At 42.8% G+C, this 20000-nt stretch overlaps 1 protein-coding gene across 5 annotated transcripts in view; it reads right to left on the bottom strand.

Moving 5' to 3' along the window:
- Positions 1 to 20000, bottom strand: part of LOC311021631 (partitioning defective 3 homolog B-like) — a 188462-nt gene that overhangs the window by 32773 nt on the left and 135689 nt on the right. The gene's annotated exons all lie outside the window — the stretch shown is intronic.

Genomic DNA, 20000 nt, shown 5'->3' with positions numbered 1-20000 from the left:
TCCCTCTTTCCGATGATTGGCTCCAGTCAGGGGGCAGTGACGGCTGGGGCTGAATCTTCCTCTACTTTTTTTTTTTATATCTCTTCTAATCTCAAGAAAGTGTTGACCTATTCTCCCCTTTTGTCTCTGTGTGTCACACCGTTCTAGCCTCTACATGTTTTATATCTTGTCCTCTCCCTTCTTATCTCCTCTTCTTCTCTGTTTCATCCATCCATTCCTTCCTGTTTATCATGTCCTATCACTACACAGCAACTAATCAAGTTGACTTTTACATAAATATATTAGACCAATGTTTACAATGTTATTTTAGAGGTATAATAATGTGTAACTTTGCAGCATTAAAATGTCTATAAATGAATCGACCAATGTTGTAGATATTTTGTTGAGTGACGTACCAACATCATGCCAAATATTAACATGAATCTGCTTGGTTTTGGAGGGAATACCCGGTAAAAACCTCCAGAACGATGAAGACTGAAGGAATCCTTATTGGGAAAAGCTGACGACAATGTTGGTGTAGACAACACCAACCAAGCTTCAAGCTTCATCCTTTTGTTATTGTTTTGAGTGATCGACCCCTAGTGGCATGTATAACCTAAATGGTAGGTGAAAATATCTCAAATTACTTTGACATAAAGACAAACGACAACAAAAGTGTATTAATCCAATATCGACTGTTTGTGCATTTTTGTGTGCAAGGTTTGTTGATGTAGTGTGTATGACTGTGTACATGTAAAAGGATGAGGCATACTGGGCTAAAGGAAAAAAGGCGGGGGGGAAATAGACAAAGAAGTGTGGAAAATGGAGGCCCTACTTGTTTTTGTGCTGGATGACATGCCGTGCAAGGAGGCAGAAATCCACTTATTATGCTGAGCTTTTGTTTGGTATGTGGACCTGAATCCGTGAAGAGATATGTACACATTTATGGACACGCAAACACACAGAAGCCACTATGAGTTATTCCCTGTGAGGGTCTAGCATGAAAAGCACACAAATACACACAGCTGTGAAGTCTTTAAAGCTTAAGTATTTTCTGACCCCCTGAGAAACTCGTAGTCAACTTTTTCAAGAAATGGAGCGAGGTGTAAGGTGTGACGATGACCGTACACAGAAGAATAACTACAACCTCAATGTTGCAAGCGCAAAACTCTCCAAATCCAGACGAAGAGATGAGGAACATCACTGAGCAGTTTTTCAATTTGTCTGAAAGCTCTGACTTGGCTGCGGGGTCAGATATTACCTTCGGCACAAGAGGGGATAGTGTCATCTATCAAATATCCTCCAAGAAAATGGAGACGGAAGTTTTCTTGCAGACACAAGCAGTCTGCTGCGGATTGGCCAGGACGTAGACTTAGCTCGGAGTCCAGGTGGGGTAAGGGGGGGGCTGGGAGGGGGACAGAATTAGAGAAGCTGGATGGGTGGGAACGAAAGAAGAGAGCGAGACGGGGATTAGAGACCCTATGAGAGGCAGTCACTTAATTTCCTGGCCAACCTGGCTATGATTATCTCCTGGGTGGGAATGGAATGTTTGATGTCCGGGGAACCAGACTAATCCTTGGTGACTAACCTCCACCTCTCATTTCCTCTGGATTAGCTCAATCTGCTACTTAATAAAAAAAGGTGGAGGTGAAGAGATATTAACCTACAATGAAAGAGAGAAAGAGGAGACAAATAGTCTTGTTCTGACTGTGAAGACGTCTGTGTGTTTTTGACAAGGCTCTCTTTTAGCTTCGTCAATGATGACTGTTGTCTCTGAAAAGGAAAGATGGAGGTTTGTATCGTGCCAGAAAACTGCATCTCATCTCCTACCAACACTCACCATCAGTCATTTTTTGTGTGGAATTTGAAATGTCAAGGTGGGAATAAGTTAAAGTTGACATTTAAAAAAACAAAAAAACAAAAAAAAAAAATAGCTTGTCAAATACTGACAATCAGTGGCCTCAACCACTCTAGCGTACGTTTTGGGACCGTGTGTCAATACATGCTTATTACATGCAACACATTGGGAGTGAGATCGAGTTAAACCCAAACATGGCGTTAGAGGTGGTAGATCAGAAACTAGTCATATGGATTATTATTGTCACACTTCATTGTGATGGTTTCAGAAAACGCTCGTATGGACTAATTTTGTTGGGCTTAAACACTGGAGGACTTGTTGGATTGTGACACGCCTCCATTATGGTGTATTCTCTGAGAAGATGAATACATGTACAGCCCGTCGTTACAGAGGGTAAAAAGAAAAACAGGACAGCATCATTAACGGCAGTTTTTAAATTATCGATATCATAAAGGAAACACAAGCGCAGCCACACTCGTGCTTCTCGTTGCGGCCAGTTGTCACTTTGGTGACGCTGAAGGTGACAAAGGGCCTCCAACAATTTGGGACCTCATGATTGAGGGTTATTTGCAAATTCACACAAGGACTGCATGGACTTGCAGCTCCCACAAATACACAAGTTATCATCACTAAATGGCTTCAAATCAACTAACACATTTTCAGAAAAGCGGTCGCCAAATGTGCTCAACAGTCTCCCCCCCCCCCCTGTTTTTTTGGGTTTTTCTCACCAGATTTCTCTCAAGAGGGAAAGTCTGAAGTGTTGCCAGGTTACCAGCCAATCTGACCAATGACATGTCACTTGACCCTTCTCTCGGCCAATGGCCTGCCTCCAACAACCGGCTGGGCCCCAGCTGGCCAATTAGCTTGCCTCTTAGTATGGAGCTTGGCCAATGGAAAGCCCTGGGAGACTTCTGTTCATCTGAACTCACAGATGGGAGGACAGAGAGGGAAAGAGAACGTGTGTGTGTGTGTGTGTGTGTGTGTGTGGGACTTGGCCTGAGTTCTCTAGCACTATTGAGACATCTTCACTGAAGAGGTTGGCTAGTTTTGAGTTAGCAGTTGGTGACAGATCTCTCCATTTAAAAGCGGCCAACGGGAGAATTATAATGCTAGCAGCAGAAACCAAACCGCTAACCTGCCAGCTTTTAAGATGGAGAATACTTATTTTTGATTTCGTAACACTATGCACTATATTGCCAAAGGTATTCAGGTCTTTCAATCACTTCCATGGCCACAGGTGTATAAAAGAAAGCACCGAGGCATTCAGACTGTTTCTACAAACATTTGTGAAAGAATGGGTCGCTCTCAGGAGCTCAGTGAATTCCAGCGTGGTACTGTGATAGGATGACACCTGTGCAACAAGTCCAGTCGTGAAATGTCCTCACTCCTTAATATTCCACAGTCAACTATCAGTGGGATTATAACAAAGTGGAAGTGATTGGGAACGACAGCAACTCAGCCAAGAAGTGGTAGGCCACATAAAATGGAGTGGGGTCAGCGGATGCTGAGGTGCATAGTGCGCAGAGGTTGCCAACTTTCTGCAGAGTCAATCACAACAGACCTCCAAACTTCATGTGGCCTTCAGATTAGCTCAAGAATAGTGTAGAGAGCTTCATGGAATGGGTTTCCACGGCCGAGCAGCTGCATCCATTCATACATCAGCAAGTGCAATGCAGTGGTGTAAAGCACGCCGCCACTGGACTCTAGAGCAGTGGAGACGTGTTCTCTGGAGTGACCAATCACGCTTCTCCATCTGGCAATCTGATGGACGAGTCTGGGTTTGGCGGTTGCCAGGAGAACGGTACTTGTCTGACTGTATTGTGCCTGGGCTTGGCCCCTCCTTTCCAGTGAAAGGAACTCTGAATGCTTCAGCATACCAAGAGATGTTGGACAATTCCAGTTTGGGGATGGTCCCTTCCTGTTCCAACATGACTGTGCATGTAAAGACATGGATGAGAGGGTTTGGTGTGGATGAACTTGAATGGCCTGCACAGAGTCCTGACCTCAACCCGATAGAACATCTTTGGGATGAATTAGAGTGGAGACTGAGAGCCTTCCCATCCAACATCAGTGTGTGACCGCACAAATGTGCTTCTGGAAGAACCTAAACCTTGTGGAAAGCCTTCTCAGAAGAGTTGAAGCTGTTGTAGCTTCAACTCGAAGGGTGTGTCCAAGGGTGGATCAACGTCATATTAAACCCTATGGATTAAGAATGGGATGTCACTTAAATTCATATGCAAGTTTTGGCAAAATAGTGTGTGTGTGTGTGTGTGTGTGTGTGTGTGTGTGTATGTAATTTAATGTTGTTTTTTTGTATAGGGACATGATGTAGCATAAAGCTATACCACAGCATTTACAGCCTAAGCTAATTAGCATATCCTGTAGTGTGTGGTTGTGCCTACATGCGTCTTGTGTGGCCATGTTAGACACAGCAGAGGTTGAGCTACCACTCTAACTACTTTTTTCTTAATCTCTGCTTCCCTTTAAAAGTAATAAAAATCACCAAGGCAGGCCAACGTTTTCCCCTCCATTAAGCGTAATTTAAAGAAGAGCACTCCAAAGTAAAATTGGCAAATGGTGAACATTTTCAGTATTAAATGGAAAGGCCTAAATATCACTGGGCTGAAAAGCTGTAGAGAGAAAAAAATAGCACAAAAACGCAGACCAGAGTGGAACCTGAAAAGCTTTCCTTGCCTCACTAGTTACACCGATTTGGAGTGAAACTTCTCGCAACATTTCAGCAGTCTTCTTTTTTTATCACAAAAAAACATTAAGTGAAACTGACTTTCTTTCAGTCAGCATTTTGGACAGCTGTATTGAAATGCCACACTTATATAAGCTCCCTCTCTTTCAGTATCTCTGCATGTGACTGGATTTTCTTCCATTTCTGCGCTACTCTCACGGAATCTTCCCCATGTTTATAGATAACACTTTCCTTCTTAATTGGGATTTTTGGTTTGCTTTATTGGCATGGCATGAAAGCAGATCTGCGCTGCCAGGGAAATACAAGAGGAAATGAATTAGTAACACAAATGTGTAAAGAAATAAAATAAGTTGAAAATCAAACGTCTAAGTGGTGTACATCTGTATGATGCATTCATCCATCAAGTGTTTAACCTACACAAACAAGTCCTCTCTATGCAGACAAAGCTGTCTGTGTGTGGATGTTTGCCTGTTGGCATCTCACTTAAAGCTTGAATAGAAGTCATGAGAGCTCAATGGACATTTAGATTTGATCAAACGTAACAACATTAGGATCCAGGAACTATACCTGAAGTGAATCGGACATTATTTCCTGATGCTATCCACTCAGGCTGACATGGAGCCAGATGTGGGATGTGCCATGGGCAGGTCACCACAATCATAGACAATTAACTATTCACACTCACAACCTCCTAAAACCTAAAATCTTCATGACACCATTTATATAATGCACGGCTCCTAGAAGTCCAGTCCCAGTTAAAGGAACGAGAAGCTTTGGAGGCCTCCGTTACCTAAACTGGATGCTGATGAAATGATGAAGTGGGGAAGAAACAAGGTTAAAGAAACATAAGGTTAAAGACCTCATGACGGGTGATAAGGGTTGTTTGTACTGCAGGAGTGTAAATTGGGCTGTTTGAGATTCATGAAAGAGAACCATGCGTAAAAACAACTTTATAAATCAGACACAAATTACTGGAACATATATTACCATACATTTTGTGGTGTCTTAACTAAGCAGTAGGTGATATGTCATATATAACAATAACACCTATAGCACAGCAGCATTTAACAGGAGGTTAAAAGGGCGTGCCTGATGTTCCTCTCCTACTCCCTCACTCAGTCTCTCCTGACATGTAGACTTTCTTAAACCTCATTGTAAACCTCCCTGACTCTCTCTACTGTAGGACTCTCAATCTTGCTCCATCCTTTCTTCTCCATCCCTCAGTATTTCTTATCTTCCAGATGACTCGTCATATTTCAATGTCAGATATCTCTCTCACAGAAGCTCAAGAGCTGCACGCCGCTTTAAGAATCGCTGACAATCTCCGAACGCACGCACGCACGCACGCACGCACGCACGCACGCCGTCCTCGCTCACACACACACACAGATAAGTGTGCATACAGTGCTCACAGGTGCACATAGTTGACACTTAGAGGTGCGTATGTCCTCGACAACACAGCTGAGCCAACGATCTAGACACACACACACACACACACACACACACACACATACATACATACATACACACACACACACACACACACACACACACACACACACACACACACACACACACACACACACACACACACACACACACACACACACACACACACGGCAGTTGGCTATCTGTCCTGTACACAGTGCAGTGGCCAGTGGTGATAACACTCTCTGCTGGACCAAAACTCATTACTCTTTACACGCAAACCTGGATGGAGCTGTGTGTGTGTGTGTGTGTGTGTGTGTGTGTGTGTGTGTGTGTGTGTGTGTGTGTGTGTCTGTGTGCGTACGTGTGTGTGTATTTTTGGCATCCTTCTAAAAGCCTGAATAGAAGTCATGAGTGCTAAATAGAAATCAAGATTTGATGAGACGAAACAACGTCAAGACCCATGAGTTCTGTCTTAAAGGAGCCGCACACGCACCCACACCCACACCCACACACACCCACACACACACACACCCACACACACACACACAACCACGGCCACAACCACAGACTTTTAAAGAATGTGACCTCTTCATGGTAAACAGTATTATTTCAACCATTTCTGCCGACGGCACTGCAACAAGAGAGGCTTTCACGCTAGATTAAAGGATGATTTCTATTTTTGCATGTGATATTGATATAGCCTTTTTGCTGGATATGCCTATGTACCAGATGAAAACACGTGGATCTCTGAGAGTATTGGCCGATGTATACTGTATGCCTTTGTGCATGGCCATTTTAAACAAAGGAATCAAAGGTCAATTGATGTTGGGTAAATGTTAATATTGTCTTCATGTATTTTATTAGAAAATAAATACATCTAAAAAACCAGCAGTATTTCTTTCTTCTTTGGCCGACCCTGTTCCAACACATATCTTCCTTTCAGTCAAACTGTTTGAAAAAGTAGCAGAGATCTACAGTGTATGCCCCCCCACCCGTGCAGGATGGTGTTTGAGCCTGCAACATGGGTAGCGGGTCAGGCTACACGCTAGACAGGATGCCAGTCTATCACAGTGCATATAGCACATCGCCCCGACAACCATCCACACTTTCATTCACACCAACGGGCAATTTTAAGTTGAAAATCGATTTTAACCTGCAAGTCTTTGGAACTGTGACAGAAAACCAGAGCATCCACAAAAAAACACGAGCACAGAGGGAGCATGCAAACTCCACACATGAGGTGGATCCGGAACCAGGACCTTCTCGCTTTGGGGCCAAAGTGCAAAACACTGAGCCACCGTGAAACACAAATTTATTATTTTTGTGTTGCAAGAAAAAAATACCGGGACAACTCCAAGCTTGTCATGCTCAGTTTTTAGCACTTTCATTGCGAGTTTAGCACCACTCAAAGTTTCCTTGTTACCTCCGTGGAACAGAAGTCAACTGTACTGTCGCATTCAATGAAGGTTAATGCTCTCGCTTAACGTCACTTTGCTGCCAGTCTGGTGATTTTATCAAACTATGTCACTGCAGTAAATGTGCAGCAATGATGAACGAATGCTTATTAACACTCCAACCATTAGATGCATTTCAATCTGAATCTCAATGAACATGTGGATGAAGCAGGACGATCAGTAAAGCATTCGTCGGTAAATGAATTGAGTGATTCCGTCCACAGCTACTTTATACTAGAGTCTACTTTACTTAAAAATGTTCTGATGAATGTGCACTCTCATTTAAAAGGTTACGCAACGATGTTTACTGTGCTCATCTTGAGTAATTATGTGCAAATGACGCCGGGCTGCTACAGAATAACCACACGTCTCTACACTAACAGGGTATAACTCAGCATTATGCCTCCTTCCAACTTTTCTTTTTACAAAACGCTGCTCTGTCACATTTAATGCGAGAGTTAAAGTTTTAATTTTTGTTTTAATTTCTAACATTGTTGTACAAATTAAATAAAAATGGCTGCATATTTGTACTGCTCAGGGCAAAAATATGATATCCTTCGTCTTCGGGTTTATTAATCACCACACCGTCCGGGTTTATATTCCACTACACCCAGCCTCTTTGCATTTTACACTGCTGCACTTACATGAACCAAACTAGCAGGTGCACTTGGAGGCAACCCCCCGGTCTGTATGCCATAGAACTACTGCTTCACATTTGTCACTGCACCATTAAAACAGGCCCATGGACTATTTGTTAATGGTAAAAGAAGAGGATACAAAGACGGGCCTTCTCGTGCTGTGCAGCAACTCTAACTCCATGTTTCCACAGACCGCAGTAAACTTCACTGAGGTTACTGGTTCAAACACAAAGATTTTAATCCCATAATAAAGTCTTCTTGTTTAGTCTTTCATGTCAGGCCCAACATGATGAATGTCGTCTCTGAATGTGGAACTCACCAAAAACAACAACAAACTACTGGAGTAGTCATGCGGGGACCCAACAACCGCAGATTCATGAGCAGCCCTGGATCATGACCCACGCTTTTAAGAGGCCAGACTGTAGGGAATCACGCATGTTCAAAACAGATAATAAGTCATGACATGTTGACTCACGCTGCCCTGTTGGCGAGGAGAAGACACAAATCACACACGCCAGCGAGGGAGTCTGCGTATGTCTGCGTGTGTGGATTTAGAGTGTATTCAGACAATGTGAAAGCATGGACTCATTCTTGTGTGTGTGTGTGTGTGTGTGTGTTGTTGCATTTATGTCAGATGCATGTTTTCATCCTTGCGTTCTATTGGGTGTGTGTGTGTGTGTGTTCAGCGGTCATCAGACCAGCCAGGCACCAGTTCCAGACAGCGAGGTCAGAGTCCTTCACTAATCATATTAACATTCCTTCATAATGACACAATGCATAACTCTCCCTTTCACTCTTCTTCTCCCTCCCTCTTTCCATCTGCGTCACTCGTGCCCCCCCCCCCCCCCCCCCCGTCTATATGTGTTTCTTGATTTCGTCTACCTCCTCACCTCATTTTTCCTGCTTCTTTCTAACTCTCTCCATCTCTGGCGTCTCAACGGATCTCTCATTTGTAGATATTACTCCTGTATGTTTTCCCCCTCCTCCCTTCCTACTTCTCGCTTACTCCAATAGCAGTCTCATTCCCTCAAATTAAATCCCATCTCATCCACCCCCCCCCCCCCCCCCCCCTCAAATGACCTCACATATTCCATCAGTAGGTCATCACGTTAATCCCCAGGGTGCAGACTTACGACGAGCACCTTCTACAATGGATCGCCGGTAGTATTTAAGGGTGGTAATGGTGGGATATTTCAGTATTACATTATGTCATTCACAAATAATTCAAACATGACTATTTATCTATTTATCCTTATTAAAATCTAGTAAAAAAAAACAAAAAAACACCACTCCACCAAAAGCTCTTTGCAATAATGAAACGATTATGTTTAACTTTTTCACTTTATCTTTCTTTGTCTTGATTTGATCTTGTTCCATTTGCCGTCCATAAGATTGAAAGCTTTTCTCTATTATGATTATTTGGTCTCAGATAACTTTTCTTATCTGTGCGAGACCCCGTGACCAGCCTTTTAGCTCTTTTGTTAGTATGTATAATGTTTTAATCGACGTTCTTTTTATGTGTTATTAAAGCGATGGTCTACGATTTGAAAGGTTTGAAAAAAAGCACCCCCCCTCCCCCACACACCCACCCCTCCCCTCTGTGCTCCTCCTCCGATCGTTCTCCCCTCTCAGACTCCCACCTCCCTCTTATTTTACGAAAATAGTTAGTTAGAAAATAGTTCACAGAAATGTGTTTCTGAAAACATTTTATATGAGAAATAAGCTATGCAGTTGCTGAATCTGTCTTTATATTAGATCGACAACGGTCAGAGGCGGCGCCCCTCGAAACTCGCCGCGACACGACGGCATTGCACGGCTTCTTATATAGACAATGACGCCACAATCCCCCCCCCCAAAATCTTTCAAATCATAGACCAGAGCTTTAAACAACTGAAATCAAATCAAAATCTTAATTCGGGGGTGACAGTTCACTGCAGGTCACCTTAGTGCTGATAGTATAAATCCCTAAAACAACACAAAGGTTTGCTTCCGCTATTCTCCAGCCAAATTAAGTGGAGCCTCGGCCCGGAGCGGTGTGACTCAGAGCGGTTCTGCGTTTGGCTTGACGCTCTGCGGTGGCTCGAGCTGCTTTCATAGGAGCCCGGAGTCCTGAACTCCTCGCTGCACACATGCACACCCACGCACGGACACAAACTAAATGATCCTCCTCCGGGAGCCTCCTTCACAGGGTGTTGAGTAGGCTTCAAAACCGAATCACTTTTGAGCTCTCGCTGCATTTTCTCACTTGCTACATGTGCCATTACACCGTCTCCACATTAATGCACACGCCCCCACACACACACACGCCCCCACACACACACACCCGCCCCCACACACACATGCACACGCACGGCATCTTACTCGGTCAGTTGGTGTGAATGATTTAACCGTTAATGGCTCCAAATCTTTCACGATGAGTCAGTCCTTAATTGCTTCAGTCAGTCATAACCACCGAACCTTGCTGAAGATTACCTCATGACTCAGTGTGTGTGTGTGTGTGTGTGTGTGCACGTGTGTGTGGGTTCAGCTCAAAGCTGCAGCGGTCCAGGGGGACTGACAAAAAAAAGACAAAAAGAGAAGGACAGGGAGACAGAGGAACAATAAATGTCTGAGCATTAGAGTATCTCCATTATTGGCTGAGACAGGGAGAGGATGTATATCATATCTGCAGTGTGTGTCTGTGTGTGTGTATGTGTATGTGTGTGTGTATGTGAGGCCCAGTAGACTCAGCTATGTGTCTGGGTCCACTGAGTCGGCACTGATCCCATCTTGTCTGACTTGGGGATTACAAACTCCTGACCTGCTGCTGGCTGCGCTCACATACGTCAACACACACACACACACACGCACACGCACGTGTGTGTGTGTGTGTGTTGACGAAAAGGGGGTGGGATGTAGATGAAAGGGAGGTAAAGAAAGGTATAAAAGGGAGGCCGCTACCACAGTAAATGAGTTCTTCCCCGACTTTCATGCTATGCCGAACATCTTCACTTGAGGAAACTTTATAAAAATGTACAATACAGTTTTGCTTCACGAAATGCACACTGAAAAGGGATGCTTGTCAAATTTAGAATATCTCCTCTCTAATTGCCTGGTATTTGCCGTTCTCCTTCCCCTTCTTATTACTTCTGCCTTGAGCCCTCCTCCCCTCTGTCTCACAGTTGTTCAGCGGCATCAGTGTAAGCCCAGCTTCCCCTCTTTTCCACTGGATTCAGCACATTTGTACCGTTCCAACGCTCCGCTTGTCCTTATAAGGCCAGAGTGAGAAACGGCGGCTCAACCTCAGGATCACACAGGAAACACAACGGTCTGACTGCAAAGTATGTATGTGTCTGCAGATACACGTGTTTGTGTGTGTTTCTGAGGACAATGTCCTTCCTTTGCAAACCATCTAAGTCACTCAGATCTCTCCTCAAGAACAGTCCAACATATCTCCCTCATTAGCAGTTCTTCATCCAGCCCTTCGTCCTTCTATACGAGTCAACACGTGAGTGCAGCTTTCGCCCCGGCAATAAAGCTGATTTGTCGGATGCCAAACACTAAACCAATTTGAGAAAATTGAGAACATTTGCGATGCGATTCAATTTTTAGTCAAACCTGTCAGCTAAGTAATTAAAAGGCCTTTTCTGCAGGAATGCTTAGCTAAAGGAAATTCCTCCCAGATGAAAAAAAGTCACTCTGTGCAAAAGGACTGCCAGTTAAATATGAGTTCATTACACCGAAACCACATTCAGACACACTGAGAGAATATGGTCTGAGCAATGGGTTCTAACAGGACTAATGCGCTTTTCCATGAGAAAACCTGTGATTTAGTGTTTAAATGGTGTGTGTGTGTGTGTGTGTGTGTGTGTGTGTTAGCATGCTGGGGGGGCTGTGACTGTTTGCATGTGTATATATGCATCTTTGTCCATGTTTGTCTCCACTCGTGCTGTTATCTGTGTGTATGCACATGATTGTGTGTGTGTGTGTGTGTGTGTGTGTGTGTTGATTGAGCAGAAAATTACATATTAGGCCTGTTTGAAACCTGTCCCCTTTAAATCATCAGATTAGAAATGCAGTCTGGGCGATGTGGTGCAGTATATTCCAGCAAATTTATGGTCACTGAGAGCTGAAATTAATAACAGAGACTGGAGAAATATGGCCGTACTTGGCACAGTCTGCACACTGAAAAACAAAACTCACCACTTTTTTTTCTCCTTCTCTCCATTAATTTCTTCAATTCTGCTTTCCCCATTGCACTCGCATGGAGGACATACTGTTAAATGTATGTGATAAGCAGAACCCCCCGTCCTCCTCTCTGTCTACGTGCTTCAACTCGTGAAAGGGGGGGATATAATACGTACAAATGGATGGACCCATCAACCATCTCAACCAAACAATGACAGCATTATTTCCCCAATGTCATATTTAATAGAAAAATAATGATGCACCTCTTATTTCGGAGGGAGGAACGGGGAAAGGAGAGGTTCAGACAAAATGCTGAACAGTAACCAAAGAGAGAGTGGGTTGAGTGGGAGTTGAAAAGCAGTTTTTGTGTACAGCACAAACAGCTCTCGTGACCCTGTCTGTTGTAACAAAGAGCCACACTCAGCTACAAGGTTTACCGCTGTCCCTTTCTGCACAGAGCGAGTTGGGGTTCGATTCCCTGCCCGTCCACCTTTAAAACACCCAAGGTAGCGCGGCTATTTCGGTCTGATAAAGGCTGAAATCACATGAACGGTTTAGAGGTCTGAAGGAAAGGCTTACGTGTTGTGTGTGAGTGTGTACTTAACAGAGAGCGAGTGCAGAGAGAGCGTGGGCAAAGGGCTTTTGTTTACCCCGGCTCGGCTGTAAAATGACAAATACAAACATCTGCCAAGAACGTCTCCGTGGTTTGGACAAACATCTCATTTTAGAGCTTTGCACTCTGAGAGAACAAGTTTTACACAAGCAGACATTGTGTTACCTGTAAAGGCAGACCGTGTGCACGGCAAACTACCACCAGCCCGGTGTGAAAGTATAAGAGCTAGTTCTCAGCTTTAATGAAAAGTGCAAGAATCAAAGCCCTATTTATACGTCGTAAACAAAGCAACTTCAATAAAGCATCAATCCCTTGAAGTCAACATCTGACAACATCACACTTGGACACATTCTTGGTGATGCAACACTAATCCCGAGTTCTTGGTTGTTTGGAATGTTTTTTATCTTAGGTTTGGTCTTCAGTGAATAAAAACACGTGTTAAGTTGGATTGAGGTGAGGTGAATGACTAGAAATGAAGAAGATGTCCCTGTTTGGGCAAAACACCACGCTCGATTACCATTGGTTAAATCCAAGGTGCCTGGAAATGACATCACTATTCTAATATTTTCACCGTAGACCAAAGCAACGTTCGGTATTCGTGCAAGGTATGAATGCAAGCTCACAAAAGGAGTGGTCCTTTTGTCAAATATAGACACAATAAATTGCATCTGATGTAATGCTATGGTCAAACATGAGCAACATAATGAGTCCAGCTGTTTCTTTTGCAGGATACGTCTCCGGTCTGTGTGTGTGTGTGTGTGTGTGTGTGTGTGAGAGAGAGAAAGAAAGACTGAAAAAGAAAGTTTCCCCTGAAGAATCAGTGACCTAACCTCGACTCACCCTGCACACTGACACTACTTTGTTCTGCTCCAGGATGGAAAAACTTTGCTTATTGTTATTCATGCGTCTCAGCGGGTGATGCTCATGACTAATGTACCCACGTACACACAAATCAGAGCACTTAATTGTGTTATCATGGTGAACAGGCTTGTCTTTGCCCAGGTCCACACTGTGCCAGCGTTAAACTTCGTCTGAGTTGGTGTTTTCCAAAAATGGTGTCAGGACTCATTTAAAAACAAGGTTGAAATGTAGGCCTTTTAAGAATGGGCAACTTTCTGCGACTACTTTTAAAATGGCCGATACAACTAGACCCGGGTGTTCCATGTCATCAGGCATACTGATACAAATTCACCTGCAAGCAACGTCAGTGATTTCCCTATATTCATATGAGGGCACAACCATTTCTCACGCATCATTCATATGCTCTGCCCAGTTTTCCAATACGAGATTCTGTGCACACAGCGGAGCAGTGGACAGACAGGTGAGGTGAAGGTGATGTCGGTACTGTTTACAAACAGGCTGGTGGTTTTAGTGGAGAATATTTGATTAAAACAGACGTGACGTTTGTTGGAAGCTAATGTAGCCTTTCATGTGGAGTGAGCACTTAAAAAAATGCCTTATATATGCTGGACTTAATTAAATAATTGGCTCTAATTTATATCGATGTGAAATCTGGTTCATGTGGATTTTGAAAAACAATTTATTCAAGTACAAGTACTTACATTTCAGAACTTGTTGATGGATATATGAGTACTTAACAATACCATTACAGTTCTAACAAAAACACTTTGAACACGTGTTTCATTTTCCTCACATTTTCCTGACTTTCTGACTGTAAGATATTTAAAATACAACATGATGCTGTTGCTGACATTTTAACATTCAGCATTGTGAAAAAAAATTAACGTTTAACAGTGTTATCAGTTAAACAGTTAAAAGCTAAGCAAGACTGAGGAGCATATTGAAATGTTAAGGAGAATAGTGCTGGACCACCTTAAAGGTCATTCCACCTTAAGTGTGCCAAAGCCGGAGCAGCCAGAGTTGTCAACCCGCTTCTAATTAATTATCAGCTGGCTGACAGCAAGACACGGGAGTGTGAGTCTCCTCATGGATCTTGAGGAGTTGTAGCTTTTACTCTGTTTACATAATGAACTGTCATTTGAATAAAACGGGACCTTTACACAAAAAAAGTAAGATAAAAATAAGAAAGGTTATGGGAATCACATGTTGGGATTTTCCCAAATCCTATTGTGAATCAGACAATGGTTTGCCAGTCTCTGGGTGGTAACGTGGCAAGGTTAGAGAGAATATTGGACCCAATTCAGAACACTGAAGCCTTGAACCAAAAGACAAAGAGAATTTCCAGAAACACACACACACACACACACACACACACACACACACACACACACACACACACACACACACACACACACACACACACACACACACACACACACACACACACAATACCTAGTTCTGACACTACAGGGAATTCAGTCTCGATCAACAGGATATGATACAAGATCCTCTTAAAACTGTCCATGAGCAACATTTGGAGGCGGCACAGATGAGCAATTCTGCCAGTTTTATGTCCAGGAGCAATTTGCCATTTTTGATGTTCACTGCCAATAACCACCAGACAGAATGTATTCCAGATGTTTCCCTGGACGTGTTCAAGGAAATAGCGACCCCTGTTTATAAATGTTGCCTGCCTATGATTATCTTCAGAGGAAAGTGAAGAAAAATGGGGCTGCTAATGAAAGTACTGTTCCATGTTTTGGTAACCCATAAAAGAAGAAGAGCTGGTGAATGAAAGATGGTGCGGTGGATAACTTCTGTAGCGATAACGATAGTACCTACTGTGAAATGTAAAAAAGTCAAATCCATCTCTTTCTGACTGAACAATAAACCTTACTTTTCTGCTGTAAATGCTGAGGACAACTGCAATTTAATAGGTTCAAGACCAAGATGCAGTTCTTGCATCAACTACACTAAATTATTGGTGTGTGATTTAGTAACGCAGCAGTACATCTAAAACTCACAGATAATGTTTGACACCAGAATGACAGTAGACATTTTATGATCATAAAGCTTAATCATTGACATGAGTGAGGGACTCGGCTTGCTGCCAGGCTTACTAAACTTAGCCCTGCATACGTGCATGTCTTTATGTGAGCAAAGACAGAATGGAATATTAAATAAGTGAATGAAAACCTTCTGACTGTCTGGTTGGAAACGGTTCGGTCTCCATTCAGCTTCATTAGACGGAGAAAACCTTATACCGACTGGAAAAAGTGAAAGACTGCAGGGAACAGCCGGCTGGCCACAGGCACACACATCCGTACGGTATCAGGAGTAGATGGGGAAACTATTCTGACAGCAATGTTATATTTTTCCAAACCCATAAATCCCAAATCTGAGACTTGGAGGGTTTTTTGTTTGGGGGTTTTCCCCCCGGAGTCCAAAGACTTTCAGATTAAACCAAATGGAAATTCCCCGCCAATGATTTAGATGTTTGTGTTTCACGATTTGGCACTAACCTATACAGAGGGGAGCTGGGCATGTCGATACAGTATTATATGGATGAAATAAAAGAAAAAAAGACCTAAGGAAAGATAAGGCAGATGATTGAAAGAGGAAGAAGACAAGGGCTCAAACTAAAAGAACAGCAGATATGGGAGGGAGCGGAGCAGAAAGGGGGATTATAACTGTTCTTGTTTGCTCTCTTCAATCTTAAGCATGATATGAGTTTTCCTCGTTTCCAGGTGATATGAATATGGTTACAGTAATAACTTTGCATGGGAAATATCTTCGTATGCTGGCAGAAAAAAAAAAAAAAATGCCATCAGCCCTAACATAATAAATTCAACCCTTCAGGTAAGCTTTAAAAACATGGATTATTTTTCAAATGCAAGACTATAAGACACATTAGTTTGAAAACATTATTTTAACAACAACATTAGCTCTATCATCTGCGGACACCACCACCACTCAGCTTTAGTTTTAGAGTAAACATTTTCAAAATAACAGGACGGAGGGCATGGGCAGGAAGATGAAGATAAGGATGTGAATTATAGAGACGGATAAACAGATGAATCACTGTCTTGTCCTCACTGTGTCTCCTATTGGTTGGAATTGGAATTAAACGCTTTCATCCGTCTGAAAAGCTGACACATTTGTTCTTGTTTGCCAATACTTGTGGTTGTGCTATTGACTGGGACTGGCAGCGAAAAGGCTCTTCTTCCTCAGATATGTGCTCGGCTACTGCCAGGTGCACGATGAGGAGGACACATTTAAAGAGTGAAAAGGAAGACAGGGACAGAATGGAGAGAAGTATCTAATGCCGTCCGAGCCTTTGACCCTATGGAAAGAAAGTTGCACACTCATTCCAACTTCTTTTTAAATGTTAGCAAATGCAAGAATCTAGTTTGTTCCATTAATGCTGTACGACTGAAGTAGAAACCTTAATCTATGATGGCGGCAGCCCTCCAATACAAGGATGTTTGAGTGTTAAAGCGATGGTTCGGAGTAAAATGCACCCTAGGTCATTTCCACCATGACATCCAGCCAAATACCCCCTCAGAAGCATTTTTAGCGATGGTCAGCATTGGTCAAGATAGGGCTATGAGCCGAATGGCTTAGTACTGGCGCGATGGTGCATTATGTATATGTCGTAAATGACCCCACTAATAATGCATGGAATGTTACCAAACTTCTGCAGTAGTACACATAGGGTCTGTACTCACAAAACGAGGCATTTGAAAGTTTGTAAGTACATCAGGAGTTTATTTAAAAGAACACTTGCCTGATAGCTTCTATCCTCAGCTGCTAACGCTAGCGCTGCGCCGACGCCACTTCTGTGTTTACCCAGCTGTTTCCGTGACGCGAGTATGAAAAAGTTTCGCTGAATTTTTATAAATAGACAAACCCCCCAATTTATGACATAAATACAGTAAGCATAAAAGTACAAGACGTGCATGAAAAGAGAACATCGTGATCGTGAACAGGCCATTCAAGGACAACCGTACATACACATAAATGGCTTTCTAAGCAGCAACGAAGCAGAGGGTAACGCATAGATCAGGTTTATATTAAAGAGTGAGAAAAAGTGAACCTCCCTCAACATCGAGGTGCTCTTGAGCAAAGCACTTTGTCTCCATCTGCTCCAGTCAAACTGTGGCTGTACTGAGGAGTGCATCCTTTTAACCAAAAAAAATGAAGGAAGCTGCAGGTGCAGAAAAGGAGTGTGGGCCCAGATAAAGACACGTGTAGAGAACAATTCAAATCAGCCAGCAGACGTTAACACCTGGTAGCACCTCAGCGTGTACTAAATCAGAGGCCTTCACGCCATTTCATGTTGCATGCCATCAATGAATGACGACCACTTTTAAGCCCAAAGTACACCCTTTTTCCATTCTAATTACATCCCATAATAAAGGCTGTGTCGCACCACCACTACGACAGTTGGCTTCCTCTCCCTCGGCGGAGGACTTTGTGTGAATGTGTGCGCACGTGAATGTGACAACAGCAACAGCGTCCCGTTGATTTAGTTCCCCCTCTCCTCCGGGAGAAAGTCTGTTGTCTTCCAAAACACACACACACACACACAACCAGCCACGAGCGCACGACGCGCTCGCCTCGGAAACTAACTTGTGGTGCGGCTTTTGTTTGATAATTGTTTTAGGCAAACATCATTTTGCTAGCAGAGACAGCTAACCCATAACCATGAATCAATGAGATGGTAATGGTGCCATGGGGGGAAAAAACACTCAGTATACTGTGGCAATGTCGCATGAGGAACGCTCTCTGTCTCTCTTCCTCTCTCTCTCTCTCTCACTTTTTCGTTTCCCTCTCCCTCTCTCTACGCTTAAGTTTACATTGCTTTTACTTTTCAGTCATTCAGCAAATCCTGTTCACAAAAAAAAAATGTCTTTAGGAGAAACAAACAAACCAATAACAGTGAAATTGAATTAGTTTGCTGTCGGCTTCCCTACATAACCATTACTTCTTCCTCTACACTTCCCACAGAAAGCCAGTCAGGTAAATAATCGCCTCTGCTTTAATTAATAAATGCATCATCCTTAATGAGAGGGACTTGTTGTGCACTGTGGCAACTGCTACTGCTCTGTTTTTCCTTTTGATGTATGTATATATATATATATTTCAACTTTCGAACTTCAAACTTAATTTCCACCTCTGAAGCATGCTAATTGCTCTCACTCTCAGCTTTATAAACAACAACAAAGTTTTCCATTTGGAGGCAGGGAGCGGTGTAATGTGTGGCTATCGATCGCAGGGGGAAGCAGAATGCCCCTGGCTGGTCACAAACCAAATTACTTTAAGATCTGAATTTAAGTGGCTGAGCTATAACTTTGGGTAAACACACTGTGTGGAGACAATGATCGAAGCTCCACATCTGAATGACTTGGTGTTGACTTCATTATTGGGCTACATAAACCTCATATTCATAGCACTTTGGGGGCATCTCAGAATGGACTTAAAATCTACTGCAGAGTAGGACTGCAACGTATGGTCATTTTTATTATCGATTATTTCCTTTATTAATCATTTGGTTTACAACAAAATAGTGAAAAAACACAAGGCTGTGTCTTTAAAGTGCTGCCATTGTACAAACAATATTCTAAAACACAAAGATTTTAGTCTATCATGATAGTAGAAACTAGAAAGAGTATGTTATGACAAATTAGTTTGATTTCATTGTTTGACTGTGGCTCCATTATTGAACCATCAAATGAGTGATCCTCCGATCTCCAACGATATGCCTGAGGAGATCTTACTGTTTTATTCTAATGGGGTTTGAAAGTATCCTGGTACAAAGGAATGAGCGTCTGGTTCTCACAGTTCTGATAAAGAACTGTTATTATGAACAGGGTGGTTTCTGGAAGAGAAAAACAATAAAGCTGTTCTTTGTCCGAATAAGTAGCCTGGCGTTGCCTGCAGTAATCTTTAACCCTTCAGAGAGTTTTAATATTCACCGACGATAAAACTAATAATACATATTCTACATTTTCCATGACGTCGACTCTCAGTTTCAGAGGGTTAATTTACCCGTGTTTGAATGCCAAACGCCAAATTAAAGTATTGCGTAAGTAAACAGTGTCTGGAATAAAAGTCAACAGTGGTACAAATGGTTGGACGGAGCCTTGAACAACCTGGAACAAATCACTAACTCAAGGCTAAGCTGTATACATCTGACAGGTTTTGCTATGCAGCCACTCTATAAACAATGTACCTCGTAAAAAATTAGTTTAGGTTTAAAGAAGCATACTGTCAGCATCAACAATGATATGCT

Source organism: Eutrigla gurnardus, assembly GCF_963514095.1.
Source record: "Eutrigla gurnardus genome assembly, chromosome: 12".
NCBI lineage: Eukaryota > Metazoa > Chordata > Actinopteri > Perciformes > Triglidae > Eutrigla > Eutrigla gurnardus.
Note: the sequence above shows the minus strand (reverse complement) of the source record. Positions and strands in the feature narration are given on the sequence as shown.